General features: G+C 38.8%; 1 protein-coding gene across 4 annotated transcripts in view; it reads right to left on the bottom strand.

Annotated features, from left to right (window-relative positions):
• AMPH (amphiphysin) overlaps positions 1 to 24,463 on the bottom strand; it is a 223,882-nt gene that overhangs the window by 95,076 nt on the left and 104,343 nt on the right. The gene's annotated exons all lie outside the window — the stretch shown is intronic.

The raw sequence follows: 24,463 nt of genomic DNA, 5'->3' as shown, positions 1-24,463 counted from the left end.
CAATCACAGGATGCATTATCAAGCAAGTTACCAGTGTGGGCAACCAGCCTTAGCCCCACTGGGAAACTGGGAGACAGTGTCAAACACTCTACAGATGTCCCAATGGAAAGGCAAGGGAGCTGGGCATTTATCCATTAACTGCAGTTAGTCATTGTTTGAGGGCTGCTCCTGGAGGACCTTAATTCCCAGTATGTTCACACAGGGGCAGAGTGGTTTCCAATAACCAGAAAAAAATACTACTCAAGCAAAGAGTTACCTTTGCTGGCAGCTGAAACTAAGTCTAGTGGGCTCAAAACAGGTAGGTGCTCAGGGCATATAGCTGGGCACACATAGTGTGTGCTGTAACACTCCAAGTGAAAATATAAAAATATATGCACTTTAATTGCATAATTATTTAGCAAAACTTCAGAAAGCTAGCATATGACTCCACCTTGATAATTAATAATACCGCATTTATATTATGACTCTAACTTGATCGCTAATAATACAGTTAACAATATAGCAACTATGATAGTCATATTTAAGTCAACAACCATTTGTCAGTATATACCAAAAAGGGGTGGCAGCGTTAAGGGAACAAAAGAAAACTACTTCCTTCAGTAAATTACAATCTAGTAGGAGAACTAAATTATCTAAATAGAGAAGGGGATCCAAGATGGCAGAATAGCTACACACTGTGCTTGCCTCCTCCAGTCACCACAATAAAATTACAACTAAATCATACAATAATCAACCTGGAAAACCATCTGAAGACTAGCTGGACAAAAGTCCTATAACTAAGGATATAAAGAAGAAGACACAACAAGACTGGTAGAAGGGGTGGAGATACAAAATGGCCAGCCCCACACCTGTGTGTCATGGTTAACAACAGGGAGGGATATCTTGGCCACAAAGGTCACTCCCAGAGGAGCAAGGGTCCCCAGCCCCACACCAGGCTCCCTAGCCCAGAGTATCAGTGCCAGGAAGAGGATCCCCCACAACATGTGGCTGTGAAAGACAGTGAAAATCCCGACTGCCAAGATGAGATGGAAGGCTGCAGAAAACCCAGACATCCTCTTAAAGGGCCCACACAGATTCCCTTGTTCACAGGCACTTACCCTGGGCTCCGGCAGAGGGATGGTGACTCAGGAGGCATCAGAGACATACAAGAAAAGACTGAGTTGTGTGGTTTCAGGGCAAGAACTAGAGGTACAGTCACCATTTTCCCTGTGCAGAATCCTCCTGCACAGCCAGCAGGTGGGTGCCATCTTTGCTGTGTTGAACCCTCCCTCACATGGCAAAATTTGATCTGCGTTAACCTGGTGACCTCTGCTGGCTTCACCCTGGTGACTCCCTGGGACATCACCCCATCCAGCCTGCACAATGCTAGAGGCACTTTGGCTGCCAGCAGCCAGCCCTGCTCACAATGCACTCTTTACTGGACAACTCTCAGGAGTCCTTGGATCCCAGGTGGGCTGTGGCTGGCCTTGGTATGTGTACTCTACACCTTTTGCTGAGCAGCTCCAGGCTCAGCACTGACACCAAACCAGACTCAACAGTAACCTGGTGAACACCACTCATCATACCCTGATGACTCCCTGAGACCCCAACTTACCCAGCTCACATACTGCAAGAGGCTCTATCAGCAGCTGAGCCTTATGGGAGCTGGTAAGCAGCAGCAGGCTTCAGCATGCCCTGAGCTTTTTGAAGAGCTAGCTCTGGCCTGGTACTGGTGGCAGCCATCTTTGCTTCACAGCATGGCTTCCCACACATGTCTCCAGGTCCAGCACAGGAAATGACCAGCCATTGATCACTTTGTAGCTCCTACCAGGTAGTCCCCAGGTAGTCCCCAGCCAGTCACAGGCATTGGCTGACCTAAAATTGCACCAGAGCCCCTTGGAGACCTCAGAACCAACGTACTCAGAAGTGGGCTCTGAAGCCAATTAACCCTACAAGCGGCACACCCAAAGGGCAGTCACAGGAGACAACAGAGCCTGATGGGGCAAATCCCACTCCATGGGTTAAGCCCCCCATAAGGAGCTTGTAAGCTGTAGACATAGCCAAATGCCACAGGCAATCACCCTGAGAGTCAGTTCACCCACAGACATTCCAATAGCAATTAAGGCTCAACAATAACAGGAGGATACACACAACCCTCACAAGGGACACTCCTGGAGCATGTGGTTCAGGTGACCAGGAAGACTGCACCACTTGGCCCCACAGAGCACTTACTACATAAGGTCACCCAGCCAAGACTGGGAAATGTAGCAGATCTACCTAATACATAGAAACAAACACAGAGAAGCAGCCAAACTGAGGATATAAAAAAATATGTCCTAAATGAAAGCACAGAAGAAAACTCCAGAAAAAGAACAAAACAAAATGGAGGCAAGCAAACTACCAGAAACAGAGATCAAAACAAGGATGCTCAAGGAACTTAGAGAGAGAACTTCAACAAAGAGATAGCAAGCATAAAAAAGGACATAGAAACCATAAAAAAGAACCAATCAGAAATAAAGAATATAATAACTGAAATGAAGAATACACTAGAAAGAATCACCAGCAGATTAGATGAAGCAAATGATCAAATAAGCAATTTGAAAGACAAATTAGCAGAAAACTCCCAATCCCAAACCCCTCCTCCAAAAAAAAAAAAAAAAAAAAAAAAAAATGAGGATAATTTAAGAGACCTCTTGGACAACATCAAATGTAACAACATTCGTATCATAGGGATACCAAAAGGAGAAGAGAGGCAGCAAAGGATTGAGGATCTACTTGGAGACATAATGAGTGAAAACTTCCCTAACCTGATGAAGGAAATAGACATACAAGTCCAGAAAGCGCAGAGAGTTCCAAACAAGATGAACCCAAACAGGCCCACACCAAGCCACATTATAATTAAAATAGCAAAGTTTAAAGACAAAGAGAGAATCCTAAAGCAGCAAGAGAAAAGCAACTAGTTACCTACTAGGGAGCTCCCATAAGATTGTCAGCTGATTTCTCAACAGAAACGATGCAGGCCAAAAGGAGTTGGAATGAAATATTCAAAGTGATGAAAAGCCAGGACCTACAACCAAGACTACTCTACCCAGGAAGGCTATCATTTAAAATTGAAAGAGAGATAAAGAGCTTCCCAGACAAGAAATGGCTAAAAGAGTTCATCACCACCAAACCACTATTATAAGAAATATTTAAGGTACTTCTTTAAGAAGAAGGGGGCCAAGGGAGAACATAAATACAAATAATAAAAGGCAATAACTATGTATCTATCAATAATCACTTTAAATGTAAATGTATTAAATGTTCCAATTAAAAGACACAGGGTACCTAACTGGATAAGAAAACAAGACCCATATATATGCTATGTACAAGAGACCCACTTCAGATTGAAAGACACACATAGACTAAAAGTAAAGGGATGGAAAAGATATTTCATGCAAAAGGAAACAAACAAACAAAAATCTGAAGTAGCAATACTTATATTACACAAAATAAATTTTAAAACAAAGCCTATAATAAGAGACAAAGAGGGACATTACATAATGATAAAGAGATCAATCTAATAAGACGACATAACCCTTGTAAACATTTAGGCACCCAACATAAATATATAAAGCAAATATTGATCACCTAAATATAAAAAGCAAAACTGACCAACATAAAAGGAGAGATTGATAGTAATACAATCAGAATAGGGGAACTTAACATCCCATTGACACCATTGGGTAGATCTTCCACACAGAAAATCAACAAGGAAACAACAGCCTTAAATGACACACTAAACCAGATGGATTAAATTGATATTTTTAGAGCATTTCATCCAAAAGCAGAAGAATATACATCCTTTTCAAGCACACATGTAACATTTTCCAAGACAGACCACATTTTAGGCCACAAAGAAAGTGTCAATAAATTTAAGATTGAAACTACTTCACTGATCACAATGGTATGTAACTAGAAATCAATTACAAGAAAAAAACCTGAAAAAACACCCCAACTCTTGGAGATGAAATAACATGTTATTAAATAATAAATGGGTCAACAATGAGATCAAGGAAGAAATCAAGACACGCTGAGACAAATTAAAATGAAAACACAATGACTCAAAATCTGTGGGACACAGTAAAAGCAGTTCTAAGAGGGAAATTCATAGCAATACAGGTCTACCTCAAAAAATAAGACAAATCTCAAATAAACAATCTAACCTTATACTTACAGGGACTAGTAGAAACACAGTAAACAAAGCCCAAAGTGAGTAGAAGAAAGGAAATAATAAAGATCAGAGAGGGAATAAATGAAATAGAAGCTAAAAAGAACAATACAAAAGATCAATGAAACCAAGAGCTGGTTCTCTGAAAAGATAAAATTGATAAACCTTTAACTAGACTCATCAGGAGAAAAGAGAGAGGATCCAAATAAATAAAATCAGAAATGAAAGAAAAGTGGCAACAGACATCACAGTAATACAAAGGATTGTAAGAAAATATTACAAATGATTATATGCCAACAAATTGGACAAATCTGGAAGAAATGAATAAATTCCTAGAAACATACAATCTTCCAAGACTGAATCAAGAAGGAACTGAAAATCTGAACCAACCAATTACTACTAACAAAATCGAATCAGTAATCAAAAAACTCCCAATAAGCGAAAGCTCTGGACCAGATGATTTCATAGGTGAATTTACCAAACACTCAAAGAAGAATTAATACCTATCCTTCTCAAATGTTCCAAAAAATTCAAGAGCTCCCAAACTCATTTACAAGGCCACCATTACCCTGATTCCAAAACCAGACAAAGACATTACAAAAAAAATAAAATTATAGGCTGATATCCCTGATGAACATAGCTGTAAAAACCCTCAAAAAATATTAGCAAACCGAATTCAGCAATACGTTTAAAAGATGATACTCCATGATCAAGTGGGATTTATTCCTGGGATGCAGGGTTGGTTCAGTATTCACAAATAAATTAACATGATACACTACATAAATAAAATGAAAGATAAAAACCATAGGATCATACCAATAGTGCAGAAAAAGTGTCTGACAAATCCAGCACCCATTTATGATAAAAACACTCAGCAAAGTGAGAATAGAGGGAACATACTTCAACATAATAAAGGCCATATATGACAAACACACAGCTATCATCATACTCAATGTGGAAAAGATAAAAGCATTTTCCTTAAGATCAGGAACAAGACAAGAATGTTTGCTTTCATCACTTTTATTCAACATAGTATTGGATGTCCTAGCCACAGCAATCAGACAAGAAAAATAAAAGGTGTCCAAATTGGAAAGGAAGAAGTAAAACTGTCATTATTTGCAGATGACATGATACTATATAGAGAAAATCCTAAAGAGTCCACCAAAAAAACTATTAGAACTGATAAGTGAAATCAGGAAAGTAGCAGGTACAAAAATTAATATTCAAAAATCATTTTTAGACACCAATAACAAACTGTCAGAAAGAGAAATTAAGAAAACAATCCCTTTTACAACTGCATTAAAAAAAATACCTAGGAATAAATTTAACCATGGAAGTAAAACATCTGTACTCAAAAAAACTATAAAACACTAAAGAAAGAAATAGAAAAAAGTACAAATAAATAAGAGCACATCCCATGCTTACAGGTAGGAAGACTTAACATCATCAAAATGTCCATACGACCTGAAGCAATCTATAGATTCAATGCAACATATATCCAAATAGCAATGGCAGTTACCACAGAACTTGAACAAATAATCTTAAAATTTATACGGAATGACAAAAGACCCCAAATACTACAGCAATCTTGAGAAAGAAGAACAAAATTGGATGTACTAAACTACCTGATATCAAACTATATTACAAAGCTATAGTAATCAAAAACAACATGGTGCTGGCATAAAAACAGACATAGATCAATGGACCAGAATAGAGAGCCCAGAAATAAACTCATCCCTACATGGTCAGTTAGTCTATGACAAAGGAGGCAAAAATATACAATGAGGTAATCAATAAATGGTGTTGGGAAAACTGGACAGACACATGCAAAAAAACCGAAACTAGATCAACTTCTTACACTATATCCAAGAATAATCTCGAAATGGATTAAGGACATAAATGTAAGATCTGAAATCGTAAAACTCCTAGAAGAAAATATAGGCAATAAACTCTCTGACATTCCTCTCAATAACATTTTTTCTGATCTATCTCCTCGGGTAAGGAAAACAAAACAAAAAAATAAACAAATGAGACGACATCAAACTAAAACAATTTGAACAGCAAAGGAAACCATCAACAAAATAAAAAGACATCCTACTGAATGGGAGAAGATATTAACCAATGATACATTTGATAAGAGGTTAATATCCAAAATTTATAAAGAACTCATACAACTTAACACACACACAAAAAAACAAAAACAATCTAATTACAAAGTGGGCAGAGGACCTGAATTGACATTTCTTCAAAGAGGACATACAGGCCAACAGACATATGAAAAGATACTCAATGTCACTAATCATCAGACAAATGCAAATTAAAACCACAATGAGATATTACTTCAAACCTTTCAGAATGGCCATCATCAATAAATCAATAAAAAAGTGCTGTTGAGGATGTGGCAAAAAGGGAGCCCTTCTGCACTATTGGTGGGATTGCAAATTGGTGCAGCCACTACGGAAAATAGTATGGACGTTCCTCAAAAAATTAAAAACAGAACTACCTTATGACACAGCAATTCTACTCCTGGGTATTTGTCCAAAGAAATCCATAACACTAATTTCAAAAGATACTTACACCTTTATGTTCACTGCCGCACTATTTACAATGGCCAAGATATGGAAGCAACCCGGTGCCCAACAATGGATGACTGGATAAAGAGGATGTGAGGATGTGGTACATATATATAATGGAATATTATTCAGCCACAAAAAGAATGAAATCTTACCATTTACCACAACATGGATGGACTTAGAGGGTATTAGGATAAGCGAAATAAGTCAGACTGAGAAAGATAAATACCATATGATCTCACATATATGTGGAATCTAAAGAACAAAGTAAATGAACAAACAAAACAGAAGCAGACTCATAGATACAAAGAACAAACTGATGGTTTCCAGAGGGGTGAGGGGTTGGGGAAATGGGTGAAAAAGTGAAGGGATTAAGAAATAGAAATTGGAAGTTATAAAATAGTCACAGGGATGTAAAGTACAGCATAGGTGATAGTCAATAACGTTGCAACAACAAAGTACAGTGCTATGTGGGTACTAGACTAATCGGGGTATCACGGTATAAATGATATAAATGTCTAACCACATGCTGTACACTTGTACTCCTGAAATTAATATAAAATAGTATTGAATGTCAACTGGAAATAAATAAATAAATAAATAAATAAATAAATATCTAAATAGGAAATTGCAAAAATATTACATTTAGCTCTGCAACAGCTATTCAAAGTGTTTGGAGTACAAAGTGAAGATAAAATACCCATCACATTTAAAGACAGATAGTAATTAATATTAAAATAAACAACAACTCTGAAAAGAAGTGTTTAAGACTATATCGGACCCTAAAAAGGGAGCCTGTATGAGAATATTTTTCTGCATGAGACAGTGCAGGCATAGTGACATTATTGCTATTAAGTCTATGTAAAGCTCAAGTGAGGGTTTCTTTATCTGTACTAAACTCAAGCTATTTTTGTCAGCTCTGTAAACCCAGATATGACAAGATAAAAGCTGAGGGTTAATTCATTTGCTGGCACATAATGAACTTCAACCATAACAGTTCTGTTCAGAACGGTAAATCTGAACAGAAATCATCAAAGTTCTAAACAACTAACTCCCTATCTCATGCCTCAACATGGTTTAAAATAAAACTCTAGCTTTCCCTTGTCTTACTGAGCCATTCAGAAATACAGTGCGAAGGTAAACTGTCATGAGCTAGATTTTTTAAAATGGCGATTTCCAAAACATCAAAGGGTAGTAGAAACAGTCTAGGATAAGGAGAATGGAGAGAAAATGCTGGGTAAAGGTAGAGGACAAGAAACAGGAAGAGAGTCTGAGGTCCTCAATCCCACCACAAAAAGTATTAATTTGAGGAAGAAAGTAGATCTTTCTCCTACTGAATATTTTTTATGTGACAGATTCTGTGCTAGATTCTGAGTCCATAAAAAGCTAACAGCTATAGCTTTGGGATATTTTATTCTTGTCGCATCCACACTGCATCTCCCTATCAGATCTGTTTTGGGGAAAGATTATACATCCTGCCCCATCAACATCAAGCTTTGCTGTGGGATCTGACTTGGCCAGTGAAATGTGAGTGGAAGTGACACGTGCTGCTTCTGAGCAGAAGATGTCAGAGCCATCACATAGTCCCACCATGTCTTCTCCCTCTCCCATGAGCCCTGCAACATTTCAGACAGGGTTGCTTCTCCAGCCTGGATCACAGGGTAAAGGAAACATGAAGTCCATCTACCATTCACATTTTCATAAGTGAGAAATAACCATCTGTTGTGGAAAGCCGCTGAGGTATTGCTACTGCAGCATAACCTACACAAACATCCTGATACAATGGCTCACCATCAATAGTAGAAATGCTGAAAGATGGAGAAAGCTGACATCTAACAGAAAAAAAACCAATGGAATTAGTGAGCAGAAGAGCACTAAAGGCATTTACAAAAACATTCAGAAGGGAAATCAAATTGGAAAGATTAAGGACAAAGTGGATGGTTTATCAAATTGAAGCCCGCGTGATGGTCAAGTGATGGAAGAGGTAGCATGGTACTGAGAGAGGACAGCAAGGCCCAGGATCACGTGTCCCAACAGATGGTGAGTAATTTGGAGAGAGTAATGTCTGTAATCAGGTATGTGATTTACCTGGATAATTTAGATCCAGACCAATGTAAAACCTACAGCCCTAAAAGGGGCAATTAGGATTTATATTGGATTGGAATCCCCTAAGACCACAATTCTCAAAATGGTTAAGTGCAGGACTTGGGGGTAACTTAATGGTTTGTCTAGGGCACATACAACCACAAAATAAACTTAAAGCATCTCTCTGGTATATCAACTTACTGAGGTTGGAGGTGAGCAAACAGGGGAGAAACCATTATTTTCTAACCACTAAGCCACGTGTCACATATGATGTGGAAACAAATACTGCATAGAGATGAAACACAGAACTTCATAGCTGTCTCCTGCTTTCAGATGGCTGCTTTAGGGCACTACTCTACCACTGTTACTGGTCCTTCCCTGAAAAAGCGTGAAAGGCACTGAGTTAAGGCAGGGCTCACTTCTCACCCAGAAGGATGCTTTCCCCTCAGAAAGTAACACAAAGCCAACCATAGTATGGTTATAAGTCACCACAATTGTCCAGAGTATCTGGAAACAGGAAAAAAACAACAACAGTGGAGGTAGTGTATTCTTGTCCCAAATATTTAAGGAATAAAGCATGTCATATTAAGCCCACAATTAACCATTGCTTTTTCTTTCAGAACAAGGAAGAGAATGAAATAATTCAGGCTCCAGTCCATACACAGCATTCATCTAGCCCCAGGGAACAATAAACATTTTATAAAAATGAAATAAGAATCCCAGAAGATATTTTGAAGATATTATAAGAGTGGAAGAAAGTTCAAATTATACAATAATAGCTCAAGTAGATGAGTTCATTTTAAGCAGATAAACAGTCAATTTAAATAACTTTCTTCTTTTCCAATAATTAAAATTCTTAATTTTCCCCATGAGCATTAAGGTTCATAAATCATGGTAACAACCATGTTAAATTTTATCTAAAATCTGCCTGAATCAAAAATGTAAAAGACTCTTGAGAGAAATTTTTACCTAGAGTATGCCACAGAGTAATTCTTCTGCACAAAACCTATTGCATAATAAAGTTTTCATAACATCATTGTTTTACACGAATCAGAAAGATGTTTTAAGTTTGAAGTAAATTTGTATAGCACTCCTCCAATTTCACGTGAATCTGACATTTATTCCAAATTCCCCTGAAAATTACTATGTCAGTAATGCAGCCTTGAATTATGTATGTGTGTGTGTGCAGAACAGAGACTCAAAATTTTACAACCTTAAGACTACATGCATGTATTTTCCCTTCTATTTCATTATGTCATTCTCTGTAAAATTATTATTCTGACTCCTGGTAACACTCTTCTCAGGGCTTAGAGCCATTCAAGAGTGACTCTATTATAATTAAGTTGTCTGAATCCCAACTCATACTCCTCTTTGGACAAGGTCCAAGAAGGATTTGCTACCTACAAAATTCCTTGCCCTGGTATATAGTACAATAACGTGGCTCTCGTGATAGTCAAAGGTTTCTCATTTACTTTTTCAACTGAATCATTAGTGTTAGGAACTGCTGCATCTTCAGCCCAGACAGTGACCCAGGCCTGATTTGCTTCCCACAGAGCCCAGGGCGTAGGGCTGGTTTTGCTTCCTCATTAAAACTACTCCCACCCATTCCCTCCCTTGGGTGTCACACCTCCCCAGTTCCCTGTGTCCTGGCTGTCCTGGAAAACAAGCCAAGGTCATTTTGGCTTTCATCATGGAGATATCAAAAATTAACAGGAATGCAAAAAAGTATACATGGTTTTAAAACCTTACAAAGGTCTGAGAATCACTACCTCTAGTCAAAAAATCCCTTTATTCCCTTGCTGAGTAGTATCTTAAAGCTATTACTTTCTTCCCTTACTCCTGCGAGGACTGCTCATGATATCCCCACACAGAAGGATTTGACTAAAATTTAAAATCTAATAGCTGGAAAAAGTACGCAGCAGGTACAGCATCATCGAAAGTTTCAGATATTTTTGTTAATCAGTACAAACAAATCATATCCAAAATCTAATTAAATGTGTTTCCAAATCGTTTTACACCAGATTGGTCCTCAGAAACACCAATTTCTTAATTATTATTATTGTTGTTATTATTATTATTATTATTAGAGAATCTTGGGGTGGTGGAGGTGGGAAAAGAAGGGGGTCGGTTCCCATACATGCTAGGCTCTTGGACACCTCTCACATGTGTCCTTCTTCAGGAACTTGGACAGCTCACAGACACACCTTTGGTTCTCAAACTTCTAAAGACTGAATTTATGTGGTATCAAAGGACCAGCTATAAATGCTACCTCATCAAAAGTTCCTACTGTACACCGGTAAGAGCATAGAAGAGCAGAAGAGTTACAGATTTCCTCCAAGGTGAGCCAATCACTATCCTGGTGAAAAGAGTTACCACAGACTGACACACAGACAAGTGTCTCCAAGTCCTAAAGCTATGGCAAACAGTCTCTAGCATTGGGCTTAAAAATAGGGCTGCCTTAAACTGTAGTGAATGATATTTGAAGATTAATGAGCCAAGTTGTTTATTGTTTAGGAACACTAAACTCTGAAGTATTAAAAATATGCTGATATAGTAAAGATTTTATGCCCAGGACTTCAGGAGCCCATAAAGGAGGTCCAGTCCTGTGAGCTCACCTTTAACTCGCTTATGTGTACTTCTGCCCAGAAGAAAGAAGCCATAGTTGAGGCATCAATTTGACTGAATTGTAGACACCATGCATAAAATGAACTAGTAATTTCTAAAAAAACTACCTTCCGAGCAGCAACCACTGCAAATTCATGGACTCCAGGCTCATACTACCATGGGCGTGACACTCCTGGGCAGTGGCTTATGTCACTGCAGCCCTGCCTGGACTTGCAAAACCAAAAACAGTGGACTTTATTCGCAAGGTTGTGCAGGGCTAGCAAAAAGACACCTTATGCCATTAAGTATTTAATACCTATTAAATAAGAAATGGGTTGTTGAACTTGTTGAATTGACTTGTTAAAATATGCCAAATGAAGTACTGATTTATTTTTATAAGTAACTTTTGTTATGAAAAGAAAAAGATAGACAGGAGAAAGATACACAATTCAGAAAAATTTTTTATTAAACTGCCTCTCTACCTTAGAAACTGAGTTGAGTTTTAGAAAGGGGTCCAGGTGGAAAGGCAACAGTATTCACAGATACATGCACCTTGGATCTGAGGAGATACAACCTCACAAAGTTGTGATTTCACAAAGTCCTGTCATCACATCTGTGATCGTGAGCGTACAGAAGTTCCCCTAGTTACATTATTATTTTTGGCCTTTACTGATATTTTTCTCTTGAAAAGGCTAAGTATCGTATCCCCTTAAAACTAGCTCAATTTCTCAGAGTTCAGACAGGTTAACTCAATATCGAAAGCAATGTTAATGTTTTCTTATTTTTGAAGCTTAGAAGAAAATTAAATTATCAAGGAGATGAGGTTTAATGAGGCTAGAATCAGCACCTTGATTAACAGATGACTCACATGGCATAACACCGAAATCCACTTATGATCAAAGACAACCTTAGGCTGCTGAACACTACAGGCACGCTTGGTTTACCAAGAAACAGAGCTCTCCCTATAACAAGTTCAGGTGCCATTAAATTGGAAGACAGATTTTCAAAGGAAAAGCAGCAGAGTCTCTCAAATTTACATTTTTGTTTCCTTGCTTTGAGCTCTTTATAGTAACAGGAGCTATCATTAAGAACCTAGCACTGATTTCACAGAACAATTTCTCTGTTTTAAAAGTTTTCTTTTGGCAGATATTAAGGCAAAAGATTTAATATAGACAGGAAATCGGACTGGCTTTTGAAATCAAATTCCTGGGCTGACAGCAGCAGGGGGTGGTGCATGGGAAGAAAGTGGATATCAAAGAGAACATCTCGGTTTCCACAATTTTACCCAATTCCCAGTTATGCCTATCAATTTCAAGAGTACTTATGACGTGAAAACCAAATCAAATATACTTTGTATCCTTCAACAAAACAAACTTAGAAAGCTGGTTAGTAACTGTATGTGCAATTTTCCCATATATTTCCCTTAAGCCAACTAACTTGAGTTTATACAGAGCTCAACGCTGGTCTTTTGGAAAAGCTAACCCATTGTGTGTGCAAGGGCTGGAACTGCCTAGGTAGAATTATTAAATTCACCACACCATGCAGGCTGCATACAACTTCAAGATAGGCTCTAATGTGTTAGGCAGTTGAGTTTGTGACCCTTAAAAAGCCATTCCAATTTATTTCTGTGTGTGTGTGTGTGTGTGTGTGTCTGTTTGTGTGTAGAGAGACATGATTTATAAGGTGCATTGGGGGCATTACATAAATATCTTTTCAACCTCTGCCCTAATACCTAGAGCACAGTATAGTGTGTGGGGGTCCTGATCCAGAAATTAGGGGACATGCCATAGGAGCCCCACCCAATAAGGACTCTCCCTGAGGCTTGTTGTTCAGTGTCCCTTTCTGTGTGTATGGATGCCAGCTCTACCCACTATGTCTTATCATAGCCAAATTGGAGAGGATGTAATAGTGTTCTTCTGAAAAGAACTGCCATGTCAAGTTACGGAGATATATATATATATTACTGAGCAAGAAGGAAATACCTTGTGTCTCATTTCTCCAGTCATCATATAACATCCAGAATGTTTCTGAAGCTGCCATTTATGATGTCTGTATTAGTTTTCTAAGGCTGACATAACAAAATACCAGAGATTTTGTGGCTGAAACAACAAAAATTTATTTCCCCATAGTTCCTTCCAGAGGCTAGAAATCCAAGACAAGGTATTGGCAAAGTTTGGTTTCTCCTGAGGCCTCTCTCCTCGGCTTGCGACAGTCTCTTTCTCACTGTGTCCTCACATGGCCTTATTCTGTACACCTTCATCCCTGGTGTCCCTTCTGCTTCTAATAAGGACATCAGTCATGTTGGATTAGAACCCACCCATCTGACCTCATTTGATGTTAATCACCTCTTTAATGGCCCTGTTTCCAAATACAGTCACATTCTGAGGTGGACTGGGGGATAGGACTTCAGCATATAAATTTAGGAGGGACACAATTCCGTCATGGCAATGTCCTCAAAGTAAGCCTTTCATATAGCAAGATAATAACACTCTAACATTTATTGAGTGGCCCTTTTGCTGCAGATACTGTCCTAAGTGTCACAGCTCTATTAACCCACAATCCTCACAATAACTCTATGAGGTTGGCACATTCTTACAAATGAGAAAACTGAGGCACAGAGGCTGAGAAACTGGCCCACAGGTCACACATCTAGTAGACGGCGAGCCAGGACTGGAGCCCAGGCAGTCCAGGTCCTTTAAACCTCATGATCTGCCCCAAGAGTGCACACGTTTGACCATTGTCCTCTATGTCCCAGGCTGCAAAGACATGGATGCCAGCTGATGAGGCATGAGGCTGCCCGAGAAGAATCAACTGATGAACAAGGAGAATGATTTAACTAAAGGCAGCGTTATCTGTACTCACAAGATGCAGTGCTAACCTGCAAATAAAAAGGGGAACAGTTCACTTGTTTTTCTCAAAAGCTCACGCTTCCACAGAATTTATTCCATGTGACTCAGAGCAGAGTGGTTAAGTTGGTAGTTTCTGGGATTGCACTGCCAGGCTTTAAAATCTGAGCTCTGCTCCTTCTAACTGTGCAACTTGAGTAAGTCACTTAACCTCTGGTTCCTCACCTGCAAAATGGAGATAACAGCACTCACTTCCTAGGACTTTCATGAAGGCTGGGCAGAGGGTCCATGTAAATTATCAGCAGAGGACCAGGCACCAAGTATGCATTTGATAAATGTTGGATGCCACTATTATTATTCTATCTGGTACTTTTAAAATGATAAACTGTACAAAGAGTGGGTGTTTAATAAATGCTTGACTGAACTAAGTCTGCTACATGTCATATTACAAAGGACTATCTTCATGAGGAATACACAAAACCTCCCCAATACAAGCACTTAGGAATTTTGAATGCTTCCTTGCTTTTTATTTATATACTTCTAAGTGTCAAAAACAGTTATGTTTTCAGAAGTTTCTTTTTTTTGTATCTTTAAATGTTGCAGAAATAACATATCCTAGAGTAGACAGGAATAATTTAAGCAGATATATAAGAACTGCCTAACAATGGACATGAGGAAAACCAAGCCAAAATAGTAAGTTACTATGGGGAAACAAGAATGCAATGAATACCAATGGCTGAAAGAATAACCAAGATCGTTTCCAAAATAAAACCTTTTGTGACATGTCCTTGGTTTTCTCAGACATACAGCAGAATTATAATTATGACTGCTATGAGAACGAGGTGAGACAGTGTATGAAACACTTTAAATATGCCAAAGGTTACTTGTGGGAAGTTTTAATAATAAAAATGCTTTATTGCTAATTTTACTTAAGCCAGTCAGGTGTGGCTTAGAAATTTGTAAATTTTTTTTTAATTAAATTTATTGGGGTGACAATCGTTAGTAAAATTACATAGATTTCAGGTGTACAATTCTGTATTACATCATCTATAAATCCCATTGTGTGCTCACCACCCAGAGTCAGTTCTCCTTCCATCACCATATATTTGATCCCCCTTACCTTCATCTCCCACCCCCCACCCCCCTTACCCTCTGGTAACCACTAAACTATTGTCTGTGTCTATGAGTTTCTATTTCTCATTTGTTTGTCTTGTTCTTTTGTTGTTTTTGGTTTATATACCACATATCAGTGAAATCACATGGTTCTCTGCTTTTTCTGTCTGACTTATTTTGCTCAGCATTACACTCTCAAGATCCATCCATGTTGTCACAAACGTTCCTATATCATCTTTTCTTACCGCCAAATAGTATTCCATTGTGTATATATACCACAACTTCTTTATCCATTCATCTATCGAAGGACATTTTGGTTGTTTCCATGTCTTGGCCACCGTAAACAGAGCTGCAATGAACATTGGAGCACAGGTGTCTTTATGTATAAATGTTTTCAGATTTTTGGGGTAGATATCCAGGAGAGGGATTGCTGGGTCATATGGCAATTCTATTCATAATTTTTTGAGGAACCTCCACACTGCCTTCCATAACGGCTGCACCAGTCTGCATTCCCACCAACAGTGTATGAGGGTTCCTTCTTCTCCACAGCCTCTCCAACACTTGTTACTATTTGTCTTGTTGATGATAGCCATTCTGACTGGGGTGAGGTGATATCTCATTGCGGTTTTGATTTGCATTTCTCTGATGATTCGTGATGTTGAGCATTTTTTCATATGTCTATTTGTCATTTGTATGCCTTCTTTGGAGAAATGTCTCTTCAAGTCCTCTGCCCATTTTTCAATTGGGTTGTTTGTTTTTTTGTTGTTGAGTTGCATGAGTTCCTTGTATATTCTGGATATTAGCCCCTTATCGGAGGCACTGTTTGCAAAAATCTTCTCCCATTCAGTTGGTGGCCTCTTTATTTTGTCGATGGTTTCTTTTGCTGTGCAGAAGCTTTTAAGTTTCATATAGTCCCATTCGTTTATTTTAGCTTTTACTTCCATTGCCTTTGGAGTCAAATTCATAAAATGCTCTTTGAACCCAAGGTCCATAAGTTTAGTACCTATGTAGAAATTTGTAAATTATTAAAGCTCCTTAGAAGATTCTTATTATCCAGGTTTAAAAACATATTCAAATAGATGTGCCATTAAGGAAACCATCATATTTAGTATATCAGTGTAATCTCAGGCTTGCATTCACTTGACTCTTTAGAGACACAAATCAAATGTGTGTCCTGATTCAGAAGTTTGCAGTGGGATCCAGCAATCAGTATTTTTTAAAGGCCTTCAGGTGGTTCTAATGGTTATTTGGGAACACCTACTCTAATTTTTAACTGTGTCGATCGTTTAGTGGACACGTATTGTATTGACAGACACTCCAGTATGTAGCTCTAGTATGAGATGGGCAAAAAGACCCTTAAAAATATGTCTGGCTCCAGGTTTCAGCCAGTTACCATAAGACATTCCTAATAACACTTCATCACTTCGATCGCTACCCCAATGCAGAATCAGCTCTGGGGCCTACAGGGTGACTTGTGAGAGAGAATCACGTGCAAAGGGAGCCAACATACAGACGCAAACCTGAGAACCAACCGCAGCTCATCTATGCAGATGTCCACACCATTTCCAACAGTGTCCCTGGGCTTGGATGAGAGACATGCCTAACTCTCTGCATCTCAGTACCAGAACAGGACAATCTGGATATCATTTAAAGACGAGCATCCAAACTAGATAATCAATGCACTTCACAAGGGGAAGTGGAAGATAGATGGAATAGGTCTCTAAATGAATGCTGAGGGATGAGATGCTAAATCTTTCCCAGTTGGCATGGTTAGTTAATGAAATAAAGTAAAATAAATTAAAGATAGGTAACTGAATAGGATAGATGAAAGGAAACCTTCAGAGCAGTAACATAAAGAGCTTTCACTTGAAGTGATTTTTTAAATGGCTCCATAAGAAGTGGCATAGTGATACCTGGAACATCTGTAATTTGTGTCAAATTTTATTTAGGTTTCAACTAAAGCTTTTTATTTACATAGGCCATAACTAAAGAAATATTCTTGTAGATAGAATGAAACAAGTAAGAGTAAAGAGGATAAAAGATGGACAGGTTCTCCAATGAAATTTTTGGTGTCTTTCCCCCATCTGGCACCATGGACAGCAAAACCCCTCTTTTGCCAGTGAGCAAACGGATATGTGTCATAAATGAAATATTTAAATAGAACTATAAAGAAATGCAGAGAAATTTGAAGCACAAGGGCCAATACATTTTTTTAACAGCTACTGGTTTCCACTATCCCTCTCCCATAAAAGTCAATTGCATTGACAATCATGATGGGTTCAACTTACCAAAAACGAACTCTAAATCAAGACTCTGCACATAAAACACACATTTTCCATAAGAATAATATTACAAAGGAGATTGACAGTTTTAACTAGGGGCTTAGTGGCCAAATTATAATCCCTTGTTTTTTTTGCCATACAGTGAACATAACTAAATATAAATCAGTAAAACTAACAATCTAAAAGTCAATCATATAACCATTTCATGAGCATTTAGTAAGCTATTTGAGCAGCTCTACAGAGCGAGTGCCTTTGCAGTAACAACAAGTAGACACCCATTGAGCCTGAGGAGTCTAGCTGGAAATGGGATTGTGGGAAGGTGTTGAAATCATTTTTTCTAAGAACACCATTTGGGGTGAGAATATACACATGCGCTAATGCTCCGTGGTGAAACTAGGATATCAAAATGCATCATAGTGATGGAAGTACAGTAACATCATCTCAAGATTCTGTATCTTTTTTGTTTTACTATTTTTATTGCTTCAAAATGACAAAAGTTTTGCACACAAGACCACAAGCTTGAAAAGGACAGGAACTATGAATTATTCATCATTTTGTTTCCAATGCCTTATGCTTGGTAGACACTCGTTAGTTATGTGCTGAGTCATCCAAGAAATGACTTAGCCCCAGGAAAGTTACACTTGGCCTTTAAACTGTTACCTTCAGGAAAGTGTCTTGCTCCCAGCTCAAGCCAGCGCCCCCGCTGTGTGCTGGAGCCCATCTTCTCCTGCCTACTCAAGGACTCAAGTCAGCTGTTCTCTCCTTTCTCTGGTGATCCATAGCATTTTCCTTCCTACTAAATGAGTTCCATTAGTATACATATATTTTTGCAATCTTAAGACACCACTCCCTCCCCCAGCTACAAGTCTTATTTATTTGATCCCTTTTGAAGAAAAACTTGAAACTTGCTGTTTCCAAGCCTCCTGATACTCTTCACCTTGCTCTATTTATTCTCTACTTATTTGATTCCCCCCCCCCCCACAGCTCTCATTATTTTCTGGCATACAATATAACCTGCTTATTTACTGTGTTTTCTTTACTGTCTGTCCCCTGTTTTGGAATGCATGATCCACAGTGGCAGTAACCTTTGTCTGTCTGCTCCACTGAAGTTTAAAAAAACCTAGTTCCATTCCTGTCATGCAGAAGACACTCAATAAATGCAAAGCAAATGGATATCTAAATAGTTATATATCATTGCTCTAAACGTAGTATCATCTATCAAATAACCTAAAAAATGTCCTTGAAAGTTGGTAATAAAACATTTCAAATGTTGGAAAATATCTGCACACTAAGATGGTTTTCAATATTACAGAATCTTCACAGAAATTTATAGCTAGCTAGAACAAGGAGTATCTTCTAGGTCAGGAGTATCCAAACTTTTTTCAACATTTTTCACCAAGGGCCATATGTGGTAAAATACACAAACAGCCGGGCCACTCACTCGAGGTGAAGTACGTATTGCCTCACCTGGTTTATTTAAGTAAACTAAGTATATTTTTGGAATTTGCTGCGGGCCAATAAAAAATGGATTGCGGGCCACAGTTGGCCCGTGGGCCGCAGTTTGGACACCCCTGCTCTAGGTAAACTTTATTGCCAGAGATGCAGACATATACACATTCTCCCATAGAATATTGTATGATTAAGTTTAAACTTTAATGGAAATCCAGCATAAATTCAGACAGCAAGATTCACCATTCTCTCAGAAGTTTCTCAGAAGCAATTAGCTATTGCTGTTATCAATTACGTATATTAATGCTCTGTGGTAAAAATATTATCCTATCAGAGATCAGTGAACTTGCTTCAAAACACAATCCTTTTTTAAAAATCTGCAAATTGGTGAATATAATTAGGATTCAATGACTGAACAACATTCTTCTGAACAATTAAAATTAGTTATTATATGAAGTCAGTAAGAATATGTAAAGCTCTTAGAAGATTGTAAATGCTGTAAGTGCCAGCAGACAGATATGAAGTAGCAGGGAGCTAGGAGAGGTTGTAATCCAGGCAGGGGCCTGAGCCTTGCTCTAGTCTCTATAACCCATGGTAGAATCAAGTGCAGGCCATATCCCATTCTCCAAGGACTATTTTGCTGCCAAAATTTCTGAGGAAAGAGATAAATAAATGACAATGAAGAGGGGCTTTGATGGTGAATGAATGAGGACGTAATATCCAAGACAAAGGGTGAATACTGAGTGTGTGTGACAAGGAGGAATATACTTACAACGTAAGCATCAGAAGGTGCCAGAAGGCATGGAAGGTTTTTATTAACTTACTAAGACAGGATGTCTTCTTTAAACATTCTACAGTCTAATGAGGACATTTATACACATCTAAATAACTGTCATATCAGAAAACTGAGACAAGAACTAGTGAATAAACACGAATAATGTACTACTAGGGTATACAGAGAAAGAGATCCTGGCTGAGGGTACTGCACAGACAACAGTAGGAAATACCTTGTAGGTTGGCATTAAGGAAAGACATTCAAGGGCTTGAACAAATGATGTCAGTCAGGCCAGGCAGCCCAATCATAAGGAAGCATTTGTGATGGCAGAAGTAGAAGAAAGGCTTGGAGCAAGTGATTCCTTAACGACACCATCACACAGAGATCACCAACTAGTCACCCACCAAGTGCCTTTCTGCCTAATTACACCAGAGCACCCTGATGCGGATCAGCCTCCTTAATGCGATACCTAAAGTAAAAAGCCACTTCACAACTACAGGCCAAATACCATAAGGGCCAGTGTGATCACATCAGGGGACAGCTGAAGAAAGGTTTAATGCTCTGAATGTGAACCAAAAACAATTTGGAGCTACAAATAATTTCTGTCCTAAAGAGCAAGGGACTGAAAAGAGACAAAAACCAGCCAAAAACTTTCCAAGTCATCAAATACATATTGTTAAGAAGGTAATTTAGGGAAACTACTCCAGACAAAAGGTCAGAGGTATTTCTGTGTTAAAATGTATGTGTGGAGTCAGATCTATTTTTTTAAGATGACAAAGGTTATGGGTAGAGAGGTTTTTGGCTAAGTGCAGATTGAGTGTATCACACCCCTCCACGCATCATGTCTTACTTGTTATGCTTCATTAAAGGAAGAGTTACCGCCTGCCTCATTTCTATGTTCCTTTCTTAATCTATAGACTATTAGTTCTTATTGGTGAGGTTTCATTTGAGGCATGACTTTCAGTAGGAGTTTCCCTTTCACACTCTTCATTGAAATGTCACCAGAATTATGTCCTCCTCATCTGCCATGTCCACTTAAGACCTTGGTGGGTCTTCATCCATCATCAAAACACTTTCCTCTCCCTTGTAGACAATAATATTAATGGAGCCATTTTAAAATAGAGCCGGGGCTGCCATGCCAGAGGAACTGCTGTGCATATCTTATGTCTCAAACCTTTGCAATGCTAAAACAGGGCAAAATAACCTTTGGCTGGGCCTAGGCAACCTTGTGTCTTGGAAAAGAGCTGTTTGCAAAACAATAGGAAAGCAGTTATTATGACACTGGACTGAAAATTAAAAACACTGCTTAGAATTAACACCACTGTGTTATGTTATCTGCACCCTTAGAAATGCCTTCCATTGATGTAATTGTTCCCCTTCCCTTTGTCATAAATGCCCATTGTCTTTGTCTCCTAACGGGGACACCATTTGGGTTTCTGTCTGAATCAACACTTCTAAAATAGCTATTCTTATTGATCTCAATAAATGCTTGGTGCCTCTCACTTTGAAAGGCCTTTTTTTAGGTTAACACCCTCCATTTAACAGCCTTCTCCATTATATAAAGAACGCAAAGATAAGCCTGATCTAATTTAAAGCATGAATCTTGCTAACAGATCTACCAATGGGCAATAAATAAACTGAATGTGAAGGCAATCAGACACTAGTCCCACACTTAATAACATACTGTTAATGAATGGCATGAATGTCATGACACTGAATTTCAATCACCACGGTGATTTTAAAAAGACCTGCTATACCTGTCTTATCACAATTTAGATATTTTATTTTGCTACCTTCCCTTTGCAAATGATTTCTCTTCTCAAATGTGTGACCTGGAATAATGTCTATCTTAGATAAAAGTATTAAAAACAGATCACATAGGAATATGCTCCATAAATAATAAACCTATAATGTATACCAGAGCTACCCTGGCATGAGTGAGCCCTCATCCTACTATTGAGAATTCTTCTGTGGCCACAACGGAACACAGGTAATTAGAGCCAGTTCTACAACACCTCTCGTATGAAATTCCTGATAAGATGGGGGGACCACATTTTAATTATTGAAGGGTAAATGCAAATAAACCATGCAGTTAAATTTATAACTGCCATCCTATTACATTCCAAAAAGCAGAGTGCCCAATAAGTTACCAGACTATATAAATGCTAACTCTCTTAGGACACTGATAATGCTTATCATTTGTATACTTATATATATAGCAATGGGTCAACTTTGTCCCATACACATGGATTTTTTATAACAATAGACCCTTATTATAAAATTGCATTAAGTACCAACATTCAATAATTCAGTTATTCCCACATATGCACAGCCAGAGTTAGTGAGGGAAGGCGGGGGAAACTCTCAGAAGTCATGGTGCCAGAAGCCAGGGCAGGGGCAACTCTTAGCAGGCAATAATTAGGCAAGGGGGAACCCCCAGCTGGTACTCCGAGTGGGTAGTGAGTCTTGGCCAGTGGACCTGGAGTGGGGGGAAGCACAGGCTGATGGGAATCAGCCCACAGCCAGAGGGCAGAGACCACTCCTGACCAGTGCAACATAGGAGATGAGGAGATGGCCCATGTGGTCAGAAGACAGGTTGCATAAAGGGGACTGCACAAATAAATACATTATTGAAAATGATGAAAGTCAAACTTCTCACTCTCAAAGAAAGTATAAATATGGAAAGAGGAAAGGCTCAGCTAATTCAGCTGCTTTGAAAGATCTTTTGATTTTTAAGGGCTTCTCTTTACTATACTTATCTGACCCCTAGGTACGTAAGTACTCCTCATCTTTTCTCAGGACCCTATGTCTAGATTTCTAATCTAGGAAGAGCCTTAACTCATTAAGGTGTGAGCAGCACATATATTATCTCTTCCAGGGACATGTGTATTTTCCCAGGGCATCAGTTTCCAGGGTCAACAACTGTGGGAAGAAGGGAACTCTGCCACTGCCTCTAAAATCATGCCTGCTAAAGATAAGATAGATGTGAGGTATGCACATCACACATAATCCCAAACTCACCACCTGAGGTTCTTACTCAGAATCCAGAAGGTGTGATGACCTGACAGGAGGCTCTGTGGGTTGACAGGCTCTCCACACTCTGGGCTAGGACGCTGGCATTTAGAATTGGATCATTACCCCAGACAGACCCATGGGCTCACATTTAATCAAGGCAGTGGCTATTTCAGAGGAAGGTCACTGTTCATACAATGAAAGGTGGATATACTATCATATTCACATCAGGGTTATCTGTGATTTACAGACAAGCTCTAGGGTACCTGCTAGGCCTAGCTGCTCAAGCAAATTGTAAAATTTTTCAGAATGTAAATGTGATTTGCCTAAGTGAAAATTTTATCCACACAACACAATGTGGGGCTATATTTTATATTTACATTCTTTTTTAAAACATCTATAAATTTTATTTTTAACTATTTACATACATATGTACCAAAAAGTCCTCAAACTGCTTACAAGATGTCATACAATATTCAACATCCCAGAAACAAACCAGAAAAAAAACACGTTCTAGGAATGTGTTCAACATGATCATTTCTGCCACGAGTTCAGCTTCAAGTTTAACATATTTTTACGCTTATGTGCAAAGCCTTGGATCCTGTGGAGACTAAAAGATGAATGCGACCCGACAGGATCTCTGTGCCAAGGAGAGATCGGTAAGGAGAAGACATGACTCCAGCCCCCAGTCACCGGGTTATCCTAATAATTGGAACCACTGGCCCTGAATTCTCACCACTGGAGAGTTTCACGGTCCCAATATTTCTTTTCTTCTTCATTTGTACAGAACCAAAGTTAGCCCATAGCTCTGCGAAAGGCACGGAGAAAAGCAGCAGAACTACCCTTCAAAAGAGAGAATGAGAAGCTCGCAGACATCAGAAATGAGACACCCTTTTCCTTTATTTGAAGCATCGTCCTCAGATCATACCGCCAGTAAGGTGCACACATCTGTACTCACTGGAAATGATCAAATAGTTATCTGGCCACAACCAGCCCGAGCTATTTTGTTGTTTTAATCAGCACACTTGTTACCACAGACATGACATCTTAGTGGGGAAGTTTATTAGCAGGAAAGAGGGTGGGAAGCCTGAGCCCATCTGTTGGGACCCACTTTGGGACCTTCTCTCTGCTCATTAATGGATCTGTCAGCAGGCAACCAGGTGAACTGAAAGAGGCCAGTGTTCACACACTCCGCTACTTGTTAGCAGCTCTGCTGAGACAGGAAAAAATAGAAAGAAAGAAGAAAACTCTCTGGGGAGGAAATGCTGCAGTCGGGTTTTGTTATTCCTTTGGATTTCTAGAATCTTTGCTCTCCTTGGCACTATTCATCATGGAAATTCTGAGTTTCGGAAAGAGGAGTTCACTCTTCTTGTCCTAACTGAGAAGTTTGTGAAAGCTGGACCACAAAAACTACAGCAATGGGGAGCCCAATGGACAACAGAGAGAGTATGTACAGCCCTTTCAACCACGCTTTCAGTCTAACACAGGCCACCTTTCAGGAAAAGAGGTTTGGGATAAAAAAAAAAAAAAAATGG

The sequence above is a fragment of the Rhinolophus sinicus genome, linkage group LG09 (genome assembly GCF_036562045.2).
Source record: "Rhinolophus sinicus isolate RSC01 linkage group LG09, ASM3656204v1, whole genome shotgun sequence".
Lineage (NCBI taxonomy): Eukaryota > Metazoa > Chordata > Mammalia > Chiroptera > Rhinolophidae > Rhinolophus > Rhinolophus sinicus.
This window is presented reverse-complemented; position numbering and strand designations above follow the sequence as displayed.